Consider the following 15097-nt stretch of genomic DNA (forward strand, 5'->3'; position numbering starts at 1 on the left):
AAACGTTCCCTGGTCTGATGTCTCGAATTCAGCTGCGACATTCATATGGTGGGGTCAGAATTTGCCGTAAACAACATGAAAGCATGAATCCATCGTGCCTTGTATCACAGTCCGGCAGAGCCATGTGGGGGCGGAGACGGCGCTGTCACAGGAGGCTTGGCTTTCCTCCCTACACCACTCGATCAGCCTCCTGTGACGGCGTGTCAGAGAGAAGAGCACGGTACACTCACTCAGCGATCAATGATCTCTTGAGTGTTTGTACATAATTGAGGACATGGTATGTGTACTATATCCTCAATTATGAATGAATGGGAAGTGATCTACATCACCTCCTGTTCATTCATAGTTGTGGTTATAGTAAACAAACAATGTACTCATGTTATGAATGAACAGGAACACTCAGTATAGAGGATTCCTGTTCATTGATAACAGGGGACACAGAAAAAAAGATTGAAGATTTTGTGTTCTCAATCTCTTTTTCTATTTTAAAACGGAAATATCAGGGGTCTGTTTAGACCCCTAATATTTCCCCGAAGCCCCTAAAAGTAATGTAAAAAATAAAAATATTTAATAAAAAAATGAATAAATAATTTTTTGTAAAGTTTATAAAAAATAAATAAAATATTAAAAAAATTAAAATAAAAAACATTTTCGGTATCGGTTCAGTTTCGGCCTGACAATTTTTTTTAATTTTATTTTTGTTTCGGTTTTAAAATTTCCATTTCGGTACCTCCTACTTTTAGTGTATTGGTTAGCCTCAATTAACATTCTGGGATTAAAAAAATCCCAAAGTGCACTTCCCCCACTTTGTCCTCTCCAACTATATGATAGGGTAGACTTTAACTTGTAGTGCCTCAGAGTAAAGCTGCCTTCTCCTTGAACTGGAAGAACCTAGATTAGTTGGTATGTATATTTTATTTGGATGCTTCTAGGTGATCCCAGATGACTTATTTTGTGTAATTTAATTGATATAGTTGATATACAGATGCTCCTCGCTTAACGACTTACCTGTTTTGCGACCACTCGCACTTACGACCGACCTCCGACCTCGCGCGTCAGAGTCAGTGCGACGTGTCGCCGGGGGAAGTGACATCCTCCGATCTTCACTGTGGGTCCCGGTGAGTATTTTCATTGCCCGATGTACAGTACCCTGTTCGGTACTGTACATCTGCAACGCTATGCAGTACTGTACTAATGCTAGAGTTCCTCACTTAACAACCAATTCGTTTAACGACCTGGTCGTAGGAACCGAACTCGGTCGTTAAGTGAGGAATACCTGTATTATAGTATTTATTCAGTCTAGAAAAAGACTAATTCTGACGGATGTAATTTTGTAGATACAGAAGACTTCTTGTCACCAAACATTTCTGAGCACAGTGTCCTTTCCAATTTTATTAGATTTAAAATACAAAGTTATAATATGTTGCTAACACTTACAAAGGGTTCTTACTGGAGACTACAGTTTTCATTTCTTCAAAGACCTCATAGGGTCTCTTTTAAGTAAGCAGTATGCAGTTGGCTAATAAAAGGAGCATTTACAAATCTAAAAACTAAATACAAGATTTAAATATATGGGGCAGTAAGCATGTAATGTTGCGAATGCAACATAAAAATAGATTTCCCGGTTAACAATACATTAATAACTATAAATATGTACGTATTGAAAATACACCATTGTTCCAATTTAAGCAATTTGATTTTCAGATGACAGAATGTTGATGGATGATGCCCTTCTCCCTGGTTGTGTTTTTTAAGTGGGAAATTGCTGTTTTTGTTCCTGAAAGATGTACCTTGTTCTTTCCTAAATCAGTGATTTGGACTAGCTTTTGATGAAGTGCTAATTTGTAAGCAGCAGGGTATCTGTGTCCCTCTAATTGCCCTTGGCTGTGTGGATCTAACCACCTCACTAAGCATTAGGTACTGAGCTGTTTATTTTAACACAGGGAAACATTTCTTTCGCCGAACCTTCTACACCTCCTATTCTATCTCCCGAAACCAGATGTACAACGTACAAATTTGCCACGGCTTGTAAAACACAGTAATCCTGGATATTTGCAGGATTTCTCCAATGAAGCGTTTTTCTTCTGACGTTGAACCCTCAAGTTGGTGTTTCCTCTGGCTTTTATTAAATCCAAAGTTATACTCTTCATGCTGTGCAAATATATGGAGAGAAGATAAACACTTTAATAAACACACTAATATGGGTAATACATTAAGATGTGTTTTCTTTCTCTATTTCCTTATTACAGTACTGCTGCTACAGCTAATAGTAAGTATTTTTATAAGCAGTAGTGCCTGTAATATAATAAATTACACATTTTCAACAACAGTTTGCACAGCACTTTACAATACAATCCCATGCATAAGGATTAAAGGACCTTGCTCCTAAGAGCTTACACTCTACAAGGAGAATAATTTATGATTTTTGATTAATCTTTAAATCTATGTATGATTAGTAGTTACATTTATATAATAATTTAATAGCTGAAAAAAATTGATAGTAGCAGCTATTAGTATCATTATGCATTTAACCTTTAAAATAATATTTGTAAAAGAAACATAATTATTCATGGTAATTATAATAACATTAGTTGATCTGTACAGATGTCCTTTTGTTTTCAGTAATAATAAGAATTTGAGCTACTTGCAAACATTCCCCCTTTTTTAATTTTAAGCTTTTACTAAAATCCTACTTGTATAGTATTTTCCATTTCTCTTTTTTATATACTCCCAGTGTTCTGTGTTTTTAACTTCACAGTACATTAGCCACCTAACCAGCTCATGCGTGGCTCATACCCACCTCGTTACAGGAGGTGTAGGGATACAGTCCTCGCCGGCTGGTGCGCCCGACCAGCTGTTGACTGATGGAAATCTCTTATGTAGCAAGTCCGGGAGTATTTTAAGGCAGCGTCTTATTGTATTATTGCTCTGAACTTGATTCTATCTGTGTGTGTGTTATTTTAAGGCTCTGATAGATATTTTCCAGATACACAGGTGAACAATTCATTTAATATTGTGAATGTTTTGGGACAAATATATGGTTTTCTCAAGAAGCCAAATGTACTCCAATGCGTGAATGGCTAGAAGAAAAATATGCAATACTAATAGGAAAGTCATAAAAAGTTAAGCTCTGTATTTTAGTTTTAGTCATTTGGGTTTCTTTATTATTTGTTTTGTAGATTGATTTATTCAATAATATAGAGTCTAATACTCTCCCTACAGATGTTTGCACAAAACAAAAGGCTATAAAGATTTAAAATGGTAATTATTCTAGATCAGGGTGCTCGCAAAGTTGAGAACGCCCACATGTTGTGCCGCGAGATATTGTGCGTTGTGTTAAATTACTGCAACACTATAGTGTGAATGGGACCCTTTGTCATGGTCATTAGGGGGTCAGACTATCAAAAAAATAGTCTGGTAGTCCTACTCAAATCAGCTTTGCTCCCAGAATGCAGTACGGGCTTCCTCTGCTCTGCTCTGGGTTAGCATGATGGAGGAAGCCGGCACAGACTGCAGATTTAAGGGAGTCAGATATTATGTCTGTGAAGGTTCTCATTCATCCAGGTCATGGTATATCTGTAAAAAATAAGTAATGGCAACTGGACTTGATGTATTTTCTTGAAGACGTTTCACTGGTCATCCAACCAGCTTTCTCAATTCAGAATAACTTGTACAAAAATTATCTGGGAATAACTATGGTGAATGATGCTCCAATCCACATAATCTGTTAATCGCAACCAGGTGTTGATTGCAGTTGCATAATTGGAGTCTAGGAGGTGTTATTAACCTGAGAGAGGTTTTTTAAAACGGCATTGTCTGTGGCAAACAATAGATGCCCCCCCTGTCCCATCCCCCCACCTCTATTCAAGCTTGGCTTTTCCATTTTTTACATAAATGGCCTCTTTTACACTTCTTTTAAACCAGTTCTTACACATGACTGGGTGTAATTCCCTTAAAGGTGGTCAGGGCCTTGCGATTAACAGATTATGTGGATTGGAGCAACATTCACGGTATTTATTCCCAGATAATTTGTATACAAGTCGTTCTGAATTGAAAGCTGGTCGGATGTCCAGTGGAAGGTCTTCAAGAACAATACAGCAAGTCCAGTTGCCATGACTTATTTTTTACATATGAGTCAGATATTAGTTCCCATAACAGGTTTTCTCCCACTAAAGAAAGGATGTAAAAAAGTAACTCTATTTAAACATTTCCAGGCTTCTCATTTTTAAAAAAATATCAGGGGAGGGTGAATGAGTGACAGGCTCCCCATACCGACAAGCATTAGGTACATTCAGCAAAAATGTTTGTGGACATCTGACCATCTCAACCATTATATTTCCAAAAGTAGGTAAACACCTATCCAAATGATTGAGTTCAGATGTTTTCAATCAAGGGTCCTCATAATCCTACAGCATATAAAGGCATATTAGTCAATTTTTCACTACCCACAAGTTGGTGAAGGCTCATTTATGTTCCATGACTTTGCCCCTGTGCGCAAAGCCAGTTCCATAAAGACATGGTTTGGTGTACAGCATCTTGAGTGGCCTGCACAAAGCCCTTACCTCAACCCTATTCACTACCTTTGGGATGAGTAGGAATGGCAATTGCCAGCTAGGCCTTCTCATCCAACATACTTAACCTCACAAATTCTCTTTTGGCTGAATGGGCTCAAATTCTCACAAACATACTCTAAATTGGAAAGCCTTACTAGCAGAGTGGCTGCTGTTATCGCTGCAAAGTGGGACCAATTCCATATTAATGTCCATGGTTTTGGTATAGGATATTCCAAGTGCTCATATAAGTGTGATGGTCAGGTTGATGCAGGAAAGTGTTGGGAAGGTAAATGTTTCAAACTGGTCTGGCTGGCATTAAAGTGACACAAAAATAAAAAAACAACGGCGCCAGAGGTGACCACTCCACTGAAGAGGTAAACAGGCAGAAGTTCTACATGTCACTGCCCCACATTAGTCAGGGAGACGGTGATATCTAAGGAAAAAACAAGGGCTGTCTTTCCTAGTGTAGATTAATTTTTATTAGCAAAACGGCAAAAGTAGGATAATACTCGCAAAAGAGTAGATGACAATGAGCCTTCAAAAACAAAGGTTGATCCTCATTTAAGCGAAGAGCAAAACACAGCATGTGAGAGCTGCACAGATGGTGTTCCTGTGTGCCAGCAAAGTATGCCTCAGTTGACGCGTTTCCGGGGCCACGCCCCCTTCCTCAGAACCTGTCATTAAAGTGAACCCAAAGCTTTACCCTTCATGAACGTAGCACCGGTTCAATTTAAGTCTGGCCATAAGTTGGTATATATCTTACTGAGAATGGCAGGCAGGGGAAATGTGCTTACCTTTGCACAGTTGCCAGGAATCCTCACCAGATGCTGACAACCCATGAGGTACCTTGAATTCTCCTGTCCTCTTTATAGAAGATTGACGTTTCGGGACCCTCTTGCAGGTAGATTTTAAGTTTAAATATATGTGGGGCCTGCAATTCACAACAATACATTGTATACAGCAGGCATATAATATCATTACTTTGTAGGTTTTATAATAAAAAAAACTATTGAAAACATTTCTGCTTGCTATTTTCACTAATTCTGTTCCTGCGGGCCAGGGCTGTGGGAAAGAAGAAGCCGTTTGAGGATGTCTTGACATCATTGAAGCAGGAAGTCCCAGTTTTGGCTTCTAAATGGTTAAAGTCGCTGTCAGTCAGCCGGAAGGGAGTGTTCACTGCAGCAGATTGGATGCAATCACAGCTTTTTGCAGTTCACACAGGAGAGTGACATGACTCTTGTATCATTGGGAGCTAGTGGGTTAGTGTTATCACCCTATTAATGAAAGGACTAGGAGAGAGTAGAAACTCAACATGTATTTATTAAACATTTACTCACACCAATATAATACAAATAACAAAGTGGAAAAAAATTTCCAGTATCAGGAAGCCGGGTGGCGAGTCATTACACGCTGCATGGCTTCCTGATTGGCCGGGAAGCCGGCTGCATGCACACTCGTCAGCAGGGATGATGGAGCTGACTTCCTGGCCAATCAAGAAGCCGGATGGCGGGTAATCACTCACCCCCTGGCTTCCTGATTGGCCAGAAAGCTGACTCCATGCCCCCTCGTCACTTGGTGATGAGGGCGCAGTGTAATGACTCGCCAGAAAGCCGGGCGCAGTGTAATGACTCGCTGCCCGGCTTCCTGATTGGTCGGGAAGCTGGCAAATCAGGAAGCGAAGCGGCAAGTCATTACCCACCCCCCTAATACACACGCATATATGCGTCAGGTGCGCCTACGTGCCGCACATGTTGCATATCGCCGCAAACGGAGTGAGAGCAATAATTTTAGAGCCATTAAGGCCGGGTTCACACCTGGGCATTTTACAGCTGATCGACGCGCTGTAAAACGCCCTGCAAGTGAAATCCCATTATTTCCTATGGGCATGGTTCTCACTTGGGCGTGCTGAAAAACGCCCTACGCCCAAAGAAGTACAGGAGCTTCTTTGGGGCATATTTACGCGCGTATCCATTAGGATAGCCCTCGTAAACGCGCATTTGACGTGCGTTTTGTGGGCTGCAAATCGCGTCATACACGCATATTTCGAACGCCTAGGTGGGAACCCAGCCTAAAGGAGAACTATGAGGTGAGTGCTTTTCACTCACCTCATAATTCTAGCCGACCTGTAAGTTGGAAAATCTCATGTTGTGATGACGAGCTGCTCTGACTTCCTGATATACTTGTTAGTCTTTTGCAGTTCAGAAGAGTCCCAATTGGTAAAAACCATTTCCACTCACTTCCTGCATGCTCGCCAGGGCAGGAAGTAAGATAAAAATCTCCCTAGTCAGTTTACAGAAAGCAAATAAAACCCGGTAGATAATCTAACCCTTCCCTACTCCAAGCAAGTAAGAAAATAAGACTTTTGGCTCGGGTTACACTAGACTTTGTCCTGCAATGTCTGCTTGTTACTTTGACCCCCCACCTTTACCAAAATGCTGTAAGAAATGAAAAAAAAACCCTGTAGGGTAAGTAGTTAATATACATACCTTACCCCAGCGTGCTGTTCTTAACGATGTGACCTTGTGCTGCTTCCAAGTCCCGAGGAATACAGAGTAGCCAAAATCTTGCTAGATGATGCTCAAACAGAAAGTCTTCTCGCAAGGTTTGGGCTGCTCATCATTTCCTAGGATCTTGCTGGAAGGAGGGTGATGTCACCCTCTCCTGGACAGGGCTAAGCAGCGTTTTGGCTTGGGCAGGTGGTAGGCTGGTGGAGGCCAGAGTAAATAAGAGGACATTGTGCAATCTCCCTCTGAAATGTTTAACCCATGACCAAAAGGTGCACTATTTTGAGATCCTTTAAAATGGAAGTGAAGACTTGATTGGTTTCATGGCGGCATGGCTTTGCTTCTTTTCCTCCTGATGTAACTGTTTCTAGTATGAGGAGATCAAGTGTCTGCTAGCAGTCCCCGCTCAGCAGAAAAATAAATATTGTCCAATTAAGGCCACCCAGGCTTACAGTAGGCTCACCTCCTCCCCTATGCATCTTCATTACTTGCCTGCTGTCCACTTGCAGCTCCCGTTTGTCTCTGCTCCGCTCGGCTACCGTGCTTGCTGGGATTTAGAGAGATTTTACCCTAAGACTGCTGATCTCCGTCAGATGCCTTTTCTCTGTAGCAGATCTAAAGCTCGGAATTTTGATTCTGCCTTTCAGCCAACATGTAATGATAGTTCATGGGCTGATAAAGATCAGCGTCGCTGTTAGCTGTGAAATTGTCCTCCGTTTTCCCAGTCACGCAGAACGTATCCATTTTGTAAACGGGAAATTGCAGTCGTGAGATTTATTATGTGATGTGATTCTGCCTAGTTATGGACTGATGTGAAGTAATCTGAATGCTGCGCCCCTTTAAATTTCTGCTGCGTGTAGGGCAGGGCTGGTAAATTAGCATCTGAGGAACTACTAGACCCAGCAAAATGAGTCGGTCTGCAGCCATGCTAGGACTAGTAGTTTCTGGACATTTATCAGGCTGGATGTGGGATTTCTTGGGCTACAAAATTTTCAGTCCTTTTTTAAGCAAACCTGTGCTTTGTCCATCCAGGGAACAGAAACGGGTCCACTTTAAAGTAGTTTTAAACCCTTCACTTTTTTATGTAAGTTTTTTAAACAAAATACATCTTTAATTACTCAGGTTGAGTATTCTCAGCCGACCATCCACCTTAGGCCCGGTTCACACCTAGGCGATTTATCCGCGCGATATCACGCAAAACACAGATTTGCATTAAGTCAATGGAGGCTGTTCACACTTTTGCTTTTGCATCGCACGGGTGAAATCACCTGTCACACAAAAAGGTGCAGGAGCTATTTTCAGGCCGTTGTCGCGTAGTTTTGGTCCCATAGACATCTCTAGGCATTGAAAAACACGCAGTTTTTAAAGCAAAATTGCGCAAAAAAAAAGGTTTCAGGTCTTGTATGAACCAGACCTGAAACCTAACATTGCATCCGCTGAAGTGTGTACGCATGCTGTGGCAAATTCTTTACATTATGTCACGTTTGGCAGGTGGTGGCGCTTTCCAAGCGTGACTATTGCAGTCAATAGGACCACGCTGCCAATGTAAGTCAACTGTTGACATTCCAATGCAAATTCCCCTTTGGGATCGGGGAAAAAAGGCTTTAAGGAGGTGGTAGTATCTCCTCTTGCACACCTGCAAGCCGCTACTCAGCTGCCCTGTGTTAAAGCGATCCACCATGGATCAATTTTCAAAGGGGTGACAGGGCCTGCCACCTGAAAGAAGCCTTACAATGTTATAGAAAGTGCTCGCTCACTCATCGCTGGCTCCCCGAACTTCTGGTCAGGAAGCACGCACAGCAGATGCAACAGAAAGGTCACATGAGCGATCTACTTGCGTCTGCAAAATGGCATAACTGCAGCCAAATAGATGCAGTGACTGGTCAGGTATTCTGACAGCCGCTGATGGCGATCAAAGTACAGTAGCCGGCTGAGGAGATTCAGCGTGGATAGGGAAATCTATTGATTTCTCTTGTTCAGACTGAACAAGAAAAATCCTAATGTGTTTGACCAACCTAAGCCTAAGGCCCAGTTGGTTATCTGGAGGTCCTAGTTATAACCATGGTGCTCTTTCAGCAAACCCTAGGGATGGTACAGTAATGATGGCCATACATTGTTAGATTTCTATTCCGAAATCGTACACGGACGGTCTTTCGAACGAAAATCGAACAGTTGATAGTACATCACCGTTTTTGCTCCTGTGAACAACATTTTTCGCACGATCAGGATGGAAGATTTTGAATTTGGCTGTAAAGGTGGAAATACACATTATAGGTAATTTACTGCATATTAGGTGTATGTAAATGCTTGAATGTTCATAGGGTGCATTTTAAAATATTTTAACAATTGTATGATTGGATTTGGAAGCAGATATTTAATGTGAAGGACCTTTACAAAGTACAAGATATTAATGGAGATCTAGGATATTGTCAGAGTAATAGATAAGCGTGTTTACAGGCTATATTTATTTTTGAAGACGGATCCTCTTGAACAGCTATGACCCCCCGAGTTTTGTCCATTTGTTCTTCAAGCCTCTGTTACATGCAGCATCTTCCTCATGCAGGATTTCTGTCCTCTCTTCTTTCTAAACAAATATCACGAGGATTCTTTTCATAGTTTTGCAGCTTCAGCCTCTGTCCTTCCTTTACTCTTCTAATGTGAGATACACGGGCTTAGGGCCCACAGAGTATTTAAAGACTAACTCCAGGCAGCTGTGTGCCTGAGTTTCGCAAAGAGTTAAAATTTCTGTCTGTGAGCCTATTGTGGGGATTTTCACTTTTTATCCCTGTGACAACGCTATAAGAAATGGAGCATATGTGACCGAGACAGAAAGACAACAGTCAAAAAAAAACCTTATGTAGATTCAAACCTTTCCCCATGCTACTAAAAATGTGTTTCTGTGTGTGTCCCTTTTGAGATTTTTCAACACTTCCTGTCCTGACAGGAAGTGAGGAGAAATCGCCTCAATAGAAGCATAGTTGCAACAAAATCCTGGCAGAAGCTGTAACCCTTCTCTGCTCTGTACAAAACAAAATAAAACGTCATTGAGGGGAATTTATCAAACGTGGAGCAGACAATGTATCTGGAGCAGATGTGCATGACAACCAATCAGCTTCTCTCTTTCATTTTCAAATCTTAACTGAACAAACTGAAGAGAGAAGCTGATTGGTTCGACTGGAGCCGTGCACAGCTGCTCCAGATTTTGTCTGCTCCACTTTTTTGATAAATTTCCCCCCCATTGTTTTCAGTGAAAATCCATGTATGCTGAGAAAAAAAAATCTGTCCATCTCAACTGTATCCTTTGTAGGGCATTTATTGCAGATCCTTACCTATATGTATTATGCCATTGCCCTTGCTAACATCTTTCTAAATTAGTACCAGTTGGAGGTGTATCCACTATCATGTGATCAGTCTTGGCAGTTCAATTCAGGAAAAGCTAAACGCTGGGCAGATGCCTTTGGCATGGCATTATTACCCCTAGATGGCAAGGATGACCATAGGATATCTTATACTCATCTGTGCCAACAAGAAGCACTAAAACCATGGGAATGGCAACTTTTGTAAATTAATTCCTAAGTGTAGTACTAAAGAACAACTCAACATCAGGATCCCTCTCAATGTAAGGCACCCTACATAAGTTGATGACACCTTCAGTGCAGTAAACATAGAGGTGGCCATACACGTTGCCGTCTTACAGAGCCATCAGACTTTCATTCCCAATAATGGGGAATGTCAAAATCACAAATAAATTGAAAGCATAGATTTGTGGTTTTATTTAACCACCAGGAGATGGGATAAAAATTGCCCCAATTGAACGTGGTGGAAAATTCTGAATGCTTCAAAAAAATATTGCAGTATTTTGTTTCCATTTAATTAGATCTTTTGAATATTGAAGATGTCAATTTATTGATGGTTTCAACTTCTGGTGATCAATTAATCTTTTGGGTGGCAGATTGGTCCTGGTGATAACTTGTGGACGTAATTGTCTCAAGATTTCCACCTGTATGGCCAGTTCTGGGAAGGGATGCCGATATTATAACCTCAGGCTCTGGGCAGACTTCTTAACATAGTAATAAACCAATTAGAGGAGGAACCGGGTTTATCTTTAATAGAAGTGGGCACTGTTCCTGTAGTTGCAAGAAAGAAAAATGTTGGGCATTTCCATTAAATGATTTCTGGCTATCGATCACAATGTATTGGTCGTTGTTGACTGAAATAAAGGAAACTTGTCATAAGAACAATAAAGGAACTTCCATTGCAGGCCTTCTGAAAATGCATGTGGCTTGGCTGTCATCCTGAGCCTCCAGATTCAGTTCAGTCCTTGACCTGAAGCAAATATGCTGATCGTTGGTTCTGAGTTCCCTCCGATTTCACTTGCAGCATACATGCTTCAGGAATCCAGGATGGAATCCTGAGACATTCAGACAACCACCATTCTTAGAAGAAGGTCGGCAATGGCAGATCCCCTATTCTTCTCATGACAGGTGCCCTTTAAATTATAATTTAAAAAATATATAAGTGTAACTAAAATATATCCACAGCCATTTTTAAGAAGCCATTTTTCTGCATGAAACGACACCTCCCCATCTGTTGACCGGTGGAATAATTTACAAATTAGCACGGTGTGACTTTCTTTTCTTGCCTGCTCACATCTTGCTTTCTCATGTTAGCGCTCACCAGTGGTCCAGTTGTGGCGTTGATGAGGTAGGCTTGTGTGATCAGTGTTTATTATTGTAAGAGCTACAATGCAAATTGACACGGGCCTCTATTGAAGCCTGTTTCCTGTAGAAATATCAAGTGTGTAAAAACAAGAGCAAAAATGAAAGCTTGCAGTAGATTTACACATAGACATTAATTGGACCAATTGACCTTCTGTGGTATATTTACAATTGCCTTGAAATTGTAAGCAGATGACGGCCGTCTTGCTGGGGAGAGACGGGAACATCTGTTGTGCTGAGCAGAGCTGTAGATGTTCTGCTGCCTGGGGAGCTGATACGTATGTGCGGAGTGGCACTCTTTTTCCCATAGGAACCAGCTAGAGGTTAGCTTTCATTGGCTAACCTGCTTCAGAAAACTGTCAGCTTAAAGTGAACCTATGATCTCTCATTTCCAAGTAGGGGTACCAAAAGATGCCTTTTATTAATTTTGTAAGCCAGGGAAGCCTCTTCTGTGGGCTTCTGTGATCTTGGTTGCAATGTCTTACTAAGCGCTTGACTTGTCTGGTTGCGAAGGTATGCCCCAACTATTGGAGATGAGCCCTGCACATCAACAGGGCCGACCATGTCCTGCCCCTCGACAGTCCCCACTGGTGGAGCTATGTACTACCCCTTGGCAGGCCCTATTGGCATATCTAAGCACTTTTCCTTAGCGTTCCCCACTGCTAAACACTACCCCATGACAGGCCCTGCTGGTGAAGCTTGGCCCTGCCCTACAGTAAACCCTACTTCAGAAGCTAAACCTTGTCCCTTTACAGGTACCACTGCTATGTTCTGCCCCTCTATGTAGGCTCTATATTCGGAACTAAGCCATTCCCCTCAAAAGGACCCACAGCTAGTACTAAGCCCTGCTTCAACCACTGGAGCGAAGTACTGCCCTTTGAAAAGCCCCACGGCTGCAGCTAAGCCATGATTTTTTATTGGCCCCACTGACAAACCTAAGCCCACCCCTTAAAATGTCATACTGCAGGAGCTAAGCCCAGCATCTCAATAAGCCCTACTGCAGACGCTAAGCTCCACCTCTTGAAATATACCACTGCTGGAGCTAAGCCCTGTGCCTCAACAGGCCCCACTGGCAGAGCGAAGGCATTCCCCTTCAGCTGGCCCTACTGGCAAAGCTAAGCCCTGACCCTTGACAGGCCCCATTGATGAAGCTAAGGCCTGTCTACACAAAAAGCCCTCCTGCAAGAGCTAAGCATAGCCCTTTGACAGGTACCCCTGCTGGTGCTATGTTTTGCCCCTTAACAGGTTCTAATGCTGAAAATAAGCCCTGTGTCTCAAAAGGATTCACTGCTGCAGCTAAGCCTGGACCTATTAACAGCCCCACTGATGGAGCTAAGCCCTGCCGCTTGAAAGACCCCATAGCTGCAGCTAATTACTGTCCTTCAATAGACTTGATAGTTGCCCAACTGTTGCAGCTTAGCATATATTGTAAAGCGCTGCGCAAACTGTTGACGCTATATAAATCCTGTATAATAATAATAATAATTGCCCTTTTATAGGTCCCATTACTGGAGTTAAGCCTTTTCCCATGTGCTGACCCTCAACAGGCCTAACAGCTGGAGCTAAGCTCTGCCCCTCTCTTGTTGCTAAGCCTGCCCCTAAACAGGTCCCACTCCTGGAGCTAAGTCCTGCCTTTTCTGGGTCACAGTGCTAGAGCAAAGCCCTTAACTTCTTCAGGTGCCATGACTGGAGCTAGGCCCAGGCCTTACTACTAGAGTTAAGCCCTTACCTTCTTCAGGACCCATTACAGGAGCTAAGCTCTTTCCTTCTAGAGGCCCCACTGCTGTAGCTAAGCCATGCCGCTCAACAGACCTTTTTCTGTGCTGTCCTCCTTTTTTCAGTTGTGTGCACATCAGCAGTCTGCTCTTTGTGTCTGCAGCATTTTATATTGACATATAGAGGTCAATGCAAAAAAGAAAAAATTATGGCACGACTGTAAGCGTAGGGTATAATGGCCTCGCCCATTAAGCATTTTACCCTGTGCTCCCAGTATATTGAGCCAGAAAGCAGACTCCATCGCATCAGCCCCCCACTGTGCATTGTACAGGACTGTTCACAGCTGGCAGAAGACCAATGAGGACCTAGCACATGACACGACTGGCCAGGAGACCTCAGATTAAGGGTGACTGAAAAAAAGGGTTTACATGCTGCTGGTGGTGGCCTTAAAATGCCAAATAGGGGTCTCCTGTGGAGGGGGGCGATTGGCACAGAGCCCTTGGTTGGGTTTTAAAGCGTATACCATCTACTAGGTACTCACATAACGTTTTCATGCCCCGTCTGTATTCTTGGTGTCAGCAACCCTGTGGTACAGTCATGGCCTCAAAGCTTTGCAGATTGAATAATAGAAAACTGAACATAAACCAGAAGATGGATGTTTAGACATTTCTGCTCATCCGGAACATTTGCAATCAGTGAACTGTAATGTTAAGTGACATTCCTACAAAACACCATCAAGGTTTCCAGCTTCCTAAGGCTTGTGCATATTTTGTGCATATTTTGTGCACTTCCTGCTGAGAATGTTTTTTTTTTTTCCTGGCTTGTCTCAGAGATGTTCAGCCATCTTTATGTTCAGAGTTAAAGTGAGACATTCACTTCGTCTCTTTGCCTTATCTGCAGCCAGTGTGGCACCTGCACACATCTGTCCTCCTCTTGTCCCCAGTGTTCCCGCTCGGAAGGAACGTAAGGCACTTATGATTTTGTCTGGGAACCATTTTTAGTCATCCAATTTTAGAAATAAAATTACAGGAGATCAGTCGCCACCATGATCAATTGCAGGACAGTTGCATGGCGAGCCATTGCAGTTTTTTTTATCTTGAGGACAATTAATCAGTATAATTAAGTGATGTCATGCTATTTTTTTAGGATCTTGCAGATCAAAAAGACTAATTACAGCCTCCACATTTCTCTAAGCAAGGCTTTCAGACTTTTTCAGACCGAGACCTTGCAAACGCACAGTCATAAGTCATAAAAATTCTACTTTTTTGTTCCTGTCTCTGTGACTGTAGGGGGAAAAATCTACCCAATGGGAACAGAAATCACATAAAAAAAAATAGCCAGAATATCAGTAGGAAATTGTTAAACGCCATTTAAAAAAAAAAAAGTTTTATTTAGAGATCCCCTGTATATGAAAAGTGTTGTCCCCAAATACCTACTCATCCCAGTGCTGGCATTCCTCTTTGAGTGGAACACTCACATTAATCGGCCCATTTCCTGTGAGCCTGTTTTATCACACAGGTTGGGCTTACAGCACTCAGGGACTGAGTGGCGCTCACACAATATTATGTAAACACAACTGAGTCCTAGAAGAAGAATGCCTGCCCCC

General features: G+C 42.1%; 1 protein-coding gene across 1 annotated transcript in view; it reads left to right on the forward strand.

The window, feature by feature from the left end:
• The window catches only part of HLCS (holocarboxylase synthetase), a 125219-nt gene that overhangs the window by 64661 nt on the left and 45461 nt on the right, over positions 1 to 15097 (forward strand). The gene's annotated exons all lie outside the window — the stretch shown is intronic.

This window comes from Nanorana parkeri, unplaced genomic scaffold (genome assembly GCF_000935625.1).
Source record: "Nanorana parkeri isolate BGI_ZX_2015 unplaced genomic scaffold, ASM93562v1 scaffold186, whole genome shotgun sequence".
Taxonomy (NCBI): domain Eukaryota; kingdom Metazoa; phylum Chordata; class Amphibia; order Anura; family Dicroglossidae; genus Nanorana; species Nanorana parkeri.